The 13,658-nt window shown below is 33.8% G+C and overlaps 1 long non-coding RNA gene across 2 annotated transcripts; it reads right to left on the minus strand.

The window, feature by feature from the left end:
- Positions 1 to 3,814: 3,814 nt before the first annotated feature.
- LOC136061769 (uncharacterized) lies at positions 3,815 to 5,386 on the minus strand. 2 transcript variants are annotated; one of them, XR_010623614.1, is made up of 2 exons: positions 4,694 to 5,386; positions 3,815 to 4,074 (listed from the first exon to the last, which is right to left on the minus strand). It is a non-coding gene; the product is annotated as an uncharacterized LOC136061769 (long non-coding RNA). The 2 variants fall into 2 exon arrangements; XR_010623613.1 differs by having other exon boundaries at positions 3,815 to 4,578.
- Positions 5,387 to 13,658: the final 8,272 nt, after the last annotated feature.

Raw genomic sequence — 13,658 nt, forward strand, 5'->3', positions numbered from 1 at the left:
GTATTTATTAATTCACTTTTTAGAATTGAGTTAGATTTTGGGATGTCCTACCTGACTGGCCTGGGAGGACATGACCCATAATCCCTCCAATTCTTCATAGTGGGAAAAGCTTCTTTGAGCATATTAGAAATCCCCATAAGATTCACATCTACCATGAACCTCACCTCATCCAACCCCTCTTTCCCCAATTTCTTTGATTGCAAATGGTTCTCTCTGATTGGACTCTTTGCCTTCCTTGACCATGTTCTTAAAGGTGTAGTTACTAGACACGGAACAAAAATAGAAATTTCTGATTCTCCAAAAAAAAAAAAAAAAAAAAAAAAAAAAATCAACAATATAGGAAGCGCAATATCGCCTTGTATGGGCCTTCCAGCGCAATTTTATAACATTCCAAATATTTCAGGATTACAAATTAATTAAGTTTCCGTCTGGAAGATTTTTCCTTTTTTATAAAAATAGGGTTATTCTATAAAAAAGAAAAAAGATAGAAGAAAAAAGAAATAAAAAAAAATGGCTATTTGAAAAGGTTATACAATAATAAAGGAAGATAAAATTGAAAAGGTTATTCAATTTTAATTAGTACAATTAAAGAGAGAACAACATTGATTCAAAAAATTTTCCTTTAAATTGCACAATTCTTGTTTAATTTTAGTTTTAACTGTAGCAATTCCAAATCAACCATATGGGCATAATCCTTGCAATTTTAGTTAGGACAAGATTTAAAATCTGCAAAATCCGTTAAAGATGATTAGTCTTAATACTTTTTAATCTTTACCTTCCCATCAAGACATTACTACATTTCTTTTTAATCTAGGTAAGATTCAAATCAAAATTCCTTAACCAATAAAGTTAACCAAAATCTACCCTTGCATTTGATACAATACAATCACCGGTGTAGTGGTGTGTACATGTCAAAATCGAATAAGTTATATTATATAATTTTCAATCGTTGAAAAACCAAAAAATTAAAAAAAAAAGCAGTGAAGTAATTTACATTTTGAGATTTGGATCGTATAATTTGAAGTAAAGTCAAAGGAGATGAGGGAACAAGATTAAAAAAGATAAAAAAGTGAAGTCAAAGGGTTTATATATAAATATATATATATATATTCTATACGTGTTCTGTTTAAAGTGCCAATGAAGAGATCATGAAGGATGGCCTTCACATGCAAACAGTAATGGTTGATATTGAGGGCGAAGTTGGGTTGGCTCAAAGGTCTTATGGTCTTGCTGTCACACCCAAATAAATAAATAGATAATTTTTTTGGGGTAATTAAATAAATAGATAATTAAAAAAAGACAAAGTTGTAGAATTAAGCACCAAAACTTTGTCAATGTTGAAAGCTTTTATAATACACAACTTGTTCTTACCAAAAAGAATATGCTTTGAAATAGGCTGTGTGTTTTTGTTTTTTGGATAATTAGACAGTTACAATGGAGGGGTGAAGACATGAAGTGGTTACTTAAAAAAAAAAAAGAGGGGGAGGGGAGAAGATATTGCAAGAACTGCGTACTACAAAACAAATCATATTTTCGTTGTGAAAAAAAAAAAAAAAATTGAATCCAGTTTGTGCAAAATGCATTGATGTAATGAAGTAGTATCAAAGTTGTTATATATTTTTTATTCTAAAAAAGAAGAAGAGGTTGTTACGGTTGTTTGTAATTTTAGTGGGACTGTTTAAAAAATGGTTAGAAACAAGTTAAAAAATAAAATTTGTTCCTTTTTTTTGGGGGTAAAATTCATGCAATCACCATGTACTATTGATGAAAGTTCCAATTCTACTCATTTTAAACTTCCAATTTGATATATTAATAGCGTAATCAACTTCATTCAATTGGTTGACTAGGAAGAAAGTAATCAAACAAAATACCAATGGTGGTGCGCATATATATGGAAATATGATCCAATTGCATGAATGTTTTATTTAGAGAAATTTAAGACTAATTGTATACTTCCTTCCCTAATACAATCAATAGTCTACTATTGTCTAAACAATATACAGTGATTTGTTTTCATATAGTAATAAAACTATCTGACTAGTTTATCCAAATATAAAAAAGTCTATTGGAAAACATTCATTCAAGAAATGTTCATCTCGAATTGTGATTACAATTTGTAGAACAAAATAGATTTTGGTTGAGGAATCAAACATTCAATACACAAGTCAAGCAGGTTCTCTCTTTGGGGGATTCACCACCTGCTTGTTATTAAATTACATCCATTCCAAAAGATATTATTAACAAGTTTTTCAAATAGAGTAAGACTTAAAAGTATAGTACTTAGGTGTTGTTTTTTAAGTTCTTCTTTTAAGATGCTGCAATGTGGCTTTTTTTCTCATGGATAGAAGTGTATTTTTTAAACTGAGTAGCCACATGTCAAAATCTTAAAAAGAGAACCTAAGGAACAGTACTTAAGGTATTGTACATAAGTTTTGTCCTTTCAAGTATATGTTGGTTTTCAGTCAAAAAAAGTATATGCTGGTTTTGTCAACAAACCTTACCATGACTAGAAATGGAAAGATGGCATAAGTGTCAAAATTCATGAACTTTCGCGGCAATGCAACTTTATCATACATACAAAATAAATATGGATTTATAAGTTTGGTGTTAGGTTTTAGGTTGAAAGATTCTATGGCATATAATCTTGTTTGGATCCATAATCAGATGTCTTAAGATGTAGCTCAAAAGAAAAAAGTATGGAGTTTCAATTCGATTGAGTCTCGATCAATCAAGGAAGTGCTTTTGCAAGACCTTCAATCGAGTCTTGATCGATCGAAGCAAGTTTCTTAATACTTCTCAGTAGTGACTTGCTCAATTGAGATACAAGAAACCTGAAATCTAACTTGTTTTAATTTTGTGTTGCTATGTACTTTTTTGTGGCATACATACAAACATATAAAAGGCACTTTATAGCGCAACTACAATTGAGGTATTGCTGTGCATCTAAGAAGAAGAAAATCAAAACCTCAATTTCATCAAGACTAGCGAGAATAGAAAATCAATATCAAGACTCTGTTGTTGTGTGGTGATCAAGGTTGAAGTCACAAGAGCCTATTGCTAGCGTGTTATTGTGGAGATAAGTCTTCATGGTGGTCTTTGGAGTAGGTCCTTGGAGTCATTGACACGGTTTGTAGAAGGTTTTCAAGATAAAAGAATCCACTTGGAGCTAATTATGAGCTCATGTTAGTAAGTATCTACTGTATAGAATCTAGGGTCATGAGTATGATTCATATTGCAAACTTCAATTCATGTAGTGAATTGCTTCTTAGGGTTAGGAAAACCCATAGAGTTATTTTCTTTACTGCTCATGGTAACTAACAGGTAATAACTGAGTTCATAATTGGCTAATTAAGAAATTGATAAATTTTGCTGTTTGTCCAAATTACTATTAAACTTGCACTTGTGTTGGTATGGTAAAACCTCTATGCTAGCTTGCTTATAAGAACTAAAGAAAGATGAAATTAACTAGTCCAATCTTATTGAAAAACAGTTAAATTTAATTTTTTACGTTATTTTCAACGAGTCCTTTTTCAATATTTTCTTTCACAGTTTCTTATTTTGTATTGGTCTTTATGGTATATTTTGCTTTACCTTTTCCTTTACCCAAAAAGTAAAGCAACTGCCAAGCTTAGGATTTTTGGTTAGTTTCTTGTGGAAGCAACACAACCACCCTGATTTAAATATGTCCTTTGCTTTCACCGTTGGCTACTTGTGAGTGAGAAATTATTCTGTACCATAGTGTGGAGGGTGGCAACTAATACCAATTACACATGTTCAACATATTACTCTAGCAAAAATAGTTAAGACAATCAAGTCAGTTATAAGGTTCTCTTTAATCAAGAAAAGCATATGCATAATTTTTTACATTTGTTCATCCAATGGATTCTGCATTAATAGTTTTAAATACCATTTCAAATTTCAGATAGCTATAAGCAAATTGTATCTCCCTGGATCCACACAATTTATCATCCAATTTGTACCTCGAGTTGCTATGTATGATTGAGACTGCCATAGTCTTCAATAGCCAATGTCAACTCCTCCCTACTATAAGAATTCCTTGGCCTTTGCAATGTCCTGTGCAAAAGAATTGAAGATGGTAATGCACACCACAGCCCCCTAGGCCAAATTCAACACTATATAATTACTATTCCAGCTAATATATTGCACAGATATGCTTGGAAAAAGTTAAGGGTAGATTAACAGAGAACACACTAAACAAAAGGGGGAAAAAAATCTTGCCTCAAGGTGAAAATGCTAAGTTGTGCGTATTGGATAGTAATAAGAACCCTTTCCAGTTGCATATCCTTCTAATTTTCATATATCACAATTATAAGAGCATTTCTATGGACCAAATATCTAAAACTACACTGGAAACACTTTATCATCAAATATACATAATATTAGAGATATATTACTGATCATCATGTTTATCAAATTGTGATATGAACAAACATTAGTATTAAACTCAAACTTACTGGAAACACTTTAATCACCAATACTCTAAATGCCACCACTTAATTACATTATCCTTAGAGTTTGGAACGGTTTGGATAAGGTTCAAGTATTCAACCATATTCACTGCAAAATCACGATCCATGTGCTAAAAAATCCAAAACTATTATACTACAAGAGATAAAATAAACGCTTGTTGATAACATAGAAAATGAAAACCTAATTTCAATTGCATAGGTACTTGGTAATTACTGGAGAACCTTGTTGTATTTGGAATACAATGATATTTGTAAATCCATGATAGAGTCCTGTTATACAAATTTGAGTGTTGTAATGAGAAATGATAGTTCTTGTTAAAGGAGAATCATATACAGTTACCAAAACCTACCACAAGAACACCAGTAGTTGCCAAAATTACACCAAGAATGGATGAGGTAGTCAGAAATAACTCAATGTCTAACAATTAGCAAAAGAAATGTGGCCATACTACAATATATATTGTGTACTGTTTAAAATTGTATGAGCTTAATGTAACCAAGGTATATTGCAATAAAGCGTAGTAGAGTTTTATTGGAAAAACTAAAGGCAGCAACAACATTTTCCATTACTAGTGGAAAAGAAGAATTACATAGGATGCGGATATTAATGAATTTTACATAGGAAACCAAAGACAACTGTACTGAAGCAAGTATACTTCACTTTCACCAGTGAAGCACCGACGCGGCTCCAGAGGAGCCGCACCGGAGTCGGACTCGGCCGGACGCGGGGACGCGGCAGGGACGCCGCTGACCGCGAGTCCGTGCCGCGTCGGGCCACGTGGCAGCGCCGACTCGCGCCGACGCGACGCGGCGCGAACCGGGCCGACTCGGGCCGAATCGGCGCGTATCGGCCGTATCGGCCGATTCGGCCGAATCCGAAATTTCCGGTTCCGGCCGAAATTTATTAAAAAAAAAAAAAAAAAGGTGCGAAACGCCCCGTTTGACCTAACCTAAAATATATCACACTCACTCACTCTTAGTAGTCCAAACCCAAAATTTTAGTCCGTCCCTCATAATTTCCAAATATTATGGAATGTTTTAGTTTTAATCTTGTGGGTTGTATTGAATTTACGAACATCTTGTTTTAATTATTATCTACTATTGCTCTTAAAATTGGTATATGTTTATATAATATGAAAAAGTGTGCTTGGCAATATATTAAAAATATAAATAAATATATTTTTAATAATTTTTAATCGCCGAGTCCCGCCGCACCCGCACCACCTTTTTCAAAAATTGCCGAGTCCCGCACCCGCACCCGCACCCGCACCCGAGTCCCGAAACGCACCCGTGCTTCCTAGGTTAAGAAATTGAGGGGGGAAATGAAATAGTGCAAACAAAAAACCATAGAGTCACAAACCATTATCAAGAAACCATTTTCTAGATTTCAAAACTAAAAACAAAACTTTGTGACCCAAAAATGTGGAAATATATATAAATTTTGAGATAAGTACTGCTAATTTTCACAATATATTTCATAAATAATTGAGTTGACAATTTTTAATTAAATAATTTTTATTTAAGTTTACCTCTAACAATACTTTTTAAACTACTATTAACAACTTAAAATTTTGAGTTATGAAATTTTTTGTGAAATTTTTTTTAATCTTTCAAGGACCATTTTTTTGAGATATGCTATGGATATCAACTTTTTGTGCGTGTAAGGAAGATTTGTTAAGAATATTTGACAAATTTACCCCCTTTTCGCGACAAATAGAAAGGTATTCTTTTAGGGTCTCATTCATATTTTGGCTTTCTGTTTTTCGGTACTCCCTTACAATCTTTTCGTCCACTAATCCTGCTGGGCAGCCTCCACCCACTGCAAGATAAGAAAAGCTTAAAAATTCCATTTTGAAATACTGAAAACCATGCACACACACAAAAAATAAATAAATAAAATTAAATAAATAAATAAAACTAAATCATATAGACAGACGTGCAATTCTCCAGTTCTCCATAGTCCAACAAAGCAATTTTGAATCAACTAATTCTCCACTTCTCCACAGCCATATATATTTCTTCATATTAATTACCAGATCATGAGTTTAAAATCTCAATCAAAATTTTTATATGTTAGATTGACCAATTTTTCCGATGTTACTAAATTCTACGAATTTATTTCTCCACAACTGTGGCCAATTATTTTCTGAAGTTTCTTTTCAATTCGTTTCAAGATTCTAGCAGAAATCCTTTATTGTTCCAAGGAAAAAACAAAACAAAACAAAAAAAAAAAAAAATACACCAAACCCTGGTAAATTTTATAACTGCAAAAATCAAGAGAGGTAAATCATTAATATCAAGTTTGTAATTTGAAGTTCCACGTACAAATAAAGGCAACCAAGAACACTTCTAAACTAAACTATTCAGCAAAAAAAGTCAGTCTTCTCAACTAAAAAGCCATAAAGCTCTAAGCTAGCTAGTAGGAGTAGCTAGCACGAATGATTAATTACAATATATAGATCAATTTTTACAGCATCAAAAACTGAATTCCCATCAAAACTTCCAAGTTTTAATTATATAAATATAATATACATGATCAGACACGTTATCTTTGTGTAAATTTTGTGACTTACAATTACTGGGGATCCGTTGTGCAGGTCGATGCACATGAATGATGCAAATCTTCTTTCCTCCATTGTTGTGTAAAGCCCATAACAGGGTTGATTTGCATTCCTTCACATCTATTCCCACCGCAACGTATATCGTTTCTTCGATCACACTTGTAACAGGATCCTCTAAATTCTCATGCCTACTTGCCATACTTGCCGATGTTCTAGAAAGTTAATATATATATATATATATATATAATCAACTGCTCATTAACAAGAACTTATTCATCAGAATCTCACGATAAAACTCATACTAATATTCACCACCTTTCACTTTTTGAAGAGAACTTAAGAAACAAAATTTTCAACCAAAAAAAAATAGGAGGAGAAAATTATTAAGAAAAATTGAAAAAGTTCTTTTGATGGATTTGTGAAGTTTCTAAAGTGTGCAATTTCATATATGATTAAAGGAGCAAAAGGGAATATTGCTTGTTTGCATGTGTTTTTGTAAGAAGCATGAGCCCAGCTACATCATAGGTGGGAAGTTTATAAATGTAAAATTTATTTTTAAATAAAGGCAAACCTTACCAAGTACCGTGCAATTACATATATGATTAGAGGAGCAAAAGGGAATATTGCTTGTTTGCGTGTGTTTTTGTAAGAAGCATGAGCCCAGTTACATCATAGGTGGGACGTGGGAGTTTGTAAACGCAAAATTTATTTTTAAATAAAGGCAAACCTTAACAACCACCGTGCAATTACAAATATGATGAGAGGAGCAAAAGGGAATATTGCTCGTTTGCGTGTGTTTGTGTAAGTAGCATGAGCCCAAGAGTTACGTCATAGGTGGGAGTTTTGTGGGAGTTTTTAAACGTAAAATTTATTTTTAAATAAAGGCAAATATTAAAAAGTACCTTGCGATAGTGGTTAAAGTTAAAATAATGTGTAATCCATTTAAAGCTGACAAAACATTGACATAAAGACAAAATATTTAACACAAACTGGGCCACATTTTCAACTACCCATGTTGCATAATTTTTGTTTTTGTCTTTTTGTTTGTTTGTTTTTTATTTTTTGCTTCCCTCGTTCCTTACGTCACAAGTGTTGATCCTGTAGTGAAGGGTCAACTATTATGACTTGTGTACACACAGAAGATGGTTCCAACTCAAATAGAATGATCATATTACTGTAAAGAGCAAAGAGTAATATTAAGAATATTATAAATTTTTTATTTGTTTAATTAAAAAAATTATTTATTCTATTATTGATGTAATAGTGTGTAATACTGATCACATCAATTACCAATACAATAATTGAAATAAATATTATATACCACATGATAAAATATTATGCATAAGTCATTAAAAAAAATTCTTACAAAATATATAAGGAAAATTATATTTTTGCATTGCACAAAGTGTATAATATTGTAGTTAAAAGGATTATACACTTTCTTTCCAAAGTGGCTAATATTAATCACATTATGTTACTGTAGACAGGGAAAATTCCCGACCTATCACAAGCTGACACGTCACACTACCAAGTCCACAAAATACAGCCAATTACAAAGCGCCACATATTGCTGCTAGGTTTTGCTATCACTATTCAGAAACTAACAGAAATTTGCCAAGTGTCATGCAAAGACCAATCACACATCATCGCACGTGTAAGCGATGACATAAGCAGTCTCGCACGTGTAAGCGATGACACAATCAGTCAGCACGTGCAAGCGATGACATAAGCGGACCAATCAAGCTCTGCCACGTGTCACCAATCAGGCTCCGCCACGTGTCGCTTAACCTACCCCTAAACTCCTATAAATAGAAGCCTTCCTAAGGCATTTGAAGGGGAGCTGAGATCAAAGGAGATCTGAGAGGAAGAGCTGGGGGGATCAGATCAAGGAGATCCAGAGATTTGGAGAGAGGACCAGGCTATTGGAAGCACTCAGAAGTCCAGAAACTCTGCCGGAACCAAGCTCTAAAGCCTCCAAGAACTTCAAGAACTTCAACTTCGAATACGAAGAACATTCGAAGGAAAATCATCCAAATCATCCGCCTAGATCCAAAAGTTTACTGGAATCAAGCTCAAAAGCCTCCAGAAACATCAACAAATCACAAATCAGTGAAGCTCTACGGATCAAGCCTCTAAAGCCCCGAAGAACTTCCACCACAAACCTTCGAATACAAAGAACATTCGAAGAGGAATCATCCAAATCATATTCGTAGATCTCAAAGTTCACTGGAATCAAGCTCAAAAGCCTCCAGAAACATCAACAAATCACAAATCAGCGAAGCTCTATGGATCAAGCCTCTAAAACCCCGAAGAACTTCCACCACAAACCTTCGAATACAAAGAACATTCGAAGAGGAAACATCCAAATCATGATGACGCAAATCTCTAGATCAAGGAGATCCAGAGATTTGGAGAAAGGACCAGGCTATTAGAAGCACTCAGAAGTCCAGAAGCTCTGCCGGAACCAAGCTCTAAAGCCTCCAAGAACTTCAAGAACTTCAACTTCGAATACGAAGAACATTCGAAGGAAAATCATCCAAATCATCTGCCTAGATCCAAAAGTTTACTGGAATCAAGTTCAAAAGCCTCCAGAAACCTCAACAAATCATAAATCAGCGAAGCTCTAAGGATTCAAGCCTCTAAAGCACCGAAGAACTTCCACCACAAACCTTCAAAGACGAAGAACGCACCAAGAACACGAAGAACACACGAAGAACACGAAGAATGTGAAGAACAAAGGATTTTTAACAAGCTCATAGCCAAAGATTCATTGTAATTCCGTTTCGAAGATCTTCGATCCATCCTTCAACCAAATTGAAGGATACTTTGTGTTCAAGTAAAAATCACATTACCACAAATCCAATTAACAAATCTTTCAAGGAGATCGAATCAGAGGATCACTCTTTTGTAATTACAGAGAATTGTACCACACATATATTCAATACAAATTCGCATTTGTGACACTATTTTACTTGTTTGACTTATTTCGAATCGAGAAATTTAGTCGTCCACAGTTACATTGTACTACTATTTATAATTTAGCTACAAAACTTGTTGTAGCCTTAAGCTTTAACTTTACTCAATAAAATAAACATTACTACATATTTTGAAAATCCAACTGTTAAATTGCATGTTCTTTACACTCTTAATACACATGTCAAATTTTGTGTCAATCGAATATTATTTATTATATGATCTATAAGTTTATATTTTATGCATAATTTTAAACTACCAAAACTTGTCATAAACAATTTATTGATGACATAACTATTGATCTTGAATCCTTGATCTTTTTCCATAAGCTTTCTTTTATTAAGTCATTCTTTGCATCAAATTTACTGCCTTCACAGTAGATTCAAGATTGAAGAGTGGCGGTGTGGGCATAGCAGAGGTAACCCCTTTCTCCCTCTTTGTCTTTCCAAAATTTTCATGTAAATTTAAAATTGAAGAGTGTTCGCTTTTTTTTGAATTTGAATACTTCAAATTATATTTTTTAATCTGCTTAACAAGACAACACACTGGCTGACTAGCACTGCACAGTGCACATAGCATAGCACACACTAACCCACCCACACTCAATGTATAGCAAGGGAGTCAATTTCGTACTAGAGGCTGTACCGATTTAGCCAATGGAACAAAATATTTTGGTACCGGTCAGTACCGATATACCGTTTCGGGATTACCGTTACTTTATAAAGAGTTCAAATTTAGTAATGATAGAGTGTAAAACTCATGTTAGTAAAAGTCAAAGTGCACACAATTTATTAAAAGTATTTATAAATTATAAAACATCTCATTTAAATATATTTTTTTAACTCATTTAAATATCTTTGATCCTTAAGTTTTAGTTAAAATACTATCTCTTAAAATACATTATACATTGATATTATTTTTAATTATTAGTGATAATAATACAAAGTTTTTTTTTAGATGACAAATAGTAGTAGGTTTTCTTATCTATTATTATTATTATTATAATAAATTCATTAGATATTGATATATTTGGTGTACCATAGTTGAAGTTAAAAATAAAATACGTAAATTAAAAATAAATAAAATACTTAATAAAAGGAAGTTAAGTTTGAATTCATCTTCACGCAACTGGATGTTAGACACGCAAAGCAATAAAATAATATAAAATAATTTTATTCAAATAAATTAATAATAAAGGGGCTGAAGTTGGAACTTGGAATTTATTAGTAGTAAAAGTTGGGTAAAGCTGTCAACCACATAAACAAAAAGGACAAAACAAAAGAAACTGAAAAGCCAAACTAAAACAAAACAAAAGCCAAGAAAAAGGCCAAAATTGGCAATTAACCCCAATTGTACAACTATATAGTTAGTAGGGTTTGTTTCGGAATTATATTTTTAACTAACATCTCGAGTTTCAAAACCTCGATTTAAGGCTTATAAATCGAGTCTCAGAGACTCGGTTTCCCTGTTCTGATCATGTTTTGATTTGGCGTTTTTCCACGTGACGTCTACCTAGAAATCGAGTCTCTAAGACTCAAGTTATATCTCGACACTTAGAGCCTCAATTTATGTCCACGTGGAACTCCACCTAGATATCGAGCCTTAGAGACTTGGTTTTCTAAAAGGGAAATCGAGTCTTAGAGACTCGATTTATAAGCTGTGGTGCACAGGCATCCATGTGGTTAGGGCAGCTACTTGTCCTTAGCTCTGTACATAATTGTGGGTCTCTCTCTCCGTTTCCTCCTCCGAAAAACCCAACAGCACACTCTTTCTTCTTATCTCACTCTCTCTCACTCTCATACAAAAATCACCCTCATTACAAAACTTCAAATCAAACTCACCCGTCATACACATCCTCATGTCAAGTAACGTGTATATATGTATTGTTAGCTTTTTTTTTATGGGTGTATCATGACTATTTTTTTTTCTTTTTTTTTTTGGTTTGATATTTTTCTTTATATTTTTGTTAGAATGATTTGAAGGTTTGTAATAGGATGAATTGTGTGTTTAGTTTTTTTGGTTTGAGTATGAAATGATAATGATTGAGTGTGTTTGTATGTGATAGGGTGAGTATATGCAAATGTGGGGTTTGTATATGCATATGATGTAACAAGTTAGTGTATATATTTGCTAGGCTTTTTATAAAAAGTAAAAAACATTTAAAAAATATTTGTGTTACTAGGCTTTTATCATGACTATTTTTGTTGTTGTTTGGTTTAATATTTTTCTTTATTTTTTTGTCAAAATGATTTGAAATTTTGTAATGGGAGTGAGTTTTGTCTTTAGTTTTTTTATTTGTTTGAATATGAAATGATAATGATTGAGTGTGTTTGTATGTGATGTGGGGTGAGTATATGCAAATGTGGAGTGTGTTTGTATATGCATATGATGTAAAAAGTTGTAATTTTTGTACTTTGAGTAGATAAAAAGGTTTTGTAATTGATGTTAAATGAAAGAGAGAAAATATGTTACTAACATATTACACTTGACTCTAATAGGTTCACAATCTCTGAAGAATATTGATGTTAGGTTCTAAGGTCTTAGGATTTTATGTATTTAGAACTCTAATTTGTAATGTTGGCAAACCATGATCAAAATAATGTATTTAGTCTTGTCTAGGCTTGCTCAAAGTTGGTTTATTATTGTAAAGTTGGAATCGAGTGGCTGCAGAAGTACTTGGGACTTTCGGCCTGGCTCGATCGATCGAAGAATAGACTCGATCGATCAAAAATCGCACACCTATAGGTCCTTCCCTCTTCCTCTCCATCCCCTCCTCCTTTGACCGTGAGAGGTTTCCGAGTGAGAAAAACCAAGATCTTTTTGAGAAACTTAACCTTAAGAGGAAGATTTGGGCTGAGCGTTCTGTGTTGTTAGATGAGCTAGATCCTGCCATTAGGGAAAACTTTAAGCGTCGGGGCTGGTTACCTTTGTTAGACATTTCTGATCTTCCTCACCGTCTGCCTTGATTAGAGAGTTCTATTCGAACATCTCTATCCACGTCTATGATTCCAACACTTTAGTAAAGAGTTGGATACGAGGTGTAGGGTACACCATTACTCCTCAGGTAGTGGCTGATGCTCTAGGGGTACCGTTGGTTAGGGATCCTGTCTATCCTTATGACGAGTCTCCCGAGCTGAGGATGTTTTATCTTACATCACTGGGACTTCTGTCCAGTGGGTTCTAATCCTAGGATCACTTCTGCTAAGCTCTCCGGGTTGCACTATCTGTTCTTTCGGATAGCTTGTCATTCCATCTGGCCCATTTCTCATGTCCACACCATTCCTCTTGAGCGGTGTGTCTTTTTGTACGCTCTGTTACTGATTCCTATTAGTTTTCCCCACCTCTTTCTTCGTTCTTTGAACGATGTTTATAGGAGTTCATCTTCTTCTCATGCCCTTGTTCATCCTATTTTCATTCATAGGATTTTGCTCCATCTTGACCTTAGTGACTTCCCTTCCTCTGAGCCTTTCATGTGATAGCTCCCATAGTGCGTCTTTTCTTGACAGAGGGCCGCTCATCTTCGAGCTGGTTCTAAACACCCTAGGTCTGAGCCGTCTAGTAGCGCTCCTCCTCCTCTTCTTCTATAGGTACTGCTGGTGAGGATGTTCCTGATCCAGTTGGTGATGATGCTGCT

The sequence above is a fragment of the Quercus suber genome, unplaced genomic scaffold (assembly GCF_002906115.3).
Source record: "Quercus suber isolate HL8 unplaced genomic scaffold, Cork oak 2.0 scaffold_350, whole genome shotgun sequence".
Taxonomy (NCBI): Eukaryota; Viridiplantae; Streptophyta; class Magnoliopsida; order Fagales; family Fagaceae; genus Quercus; species Quercus suber.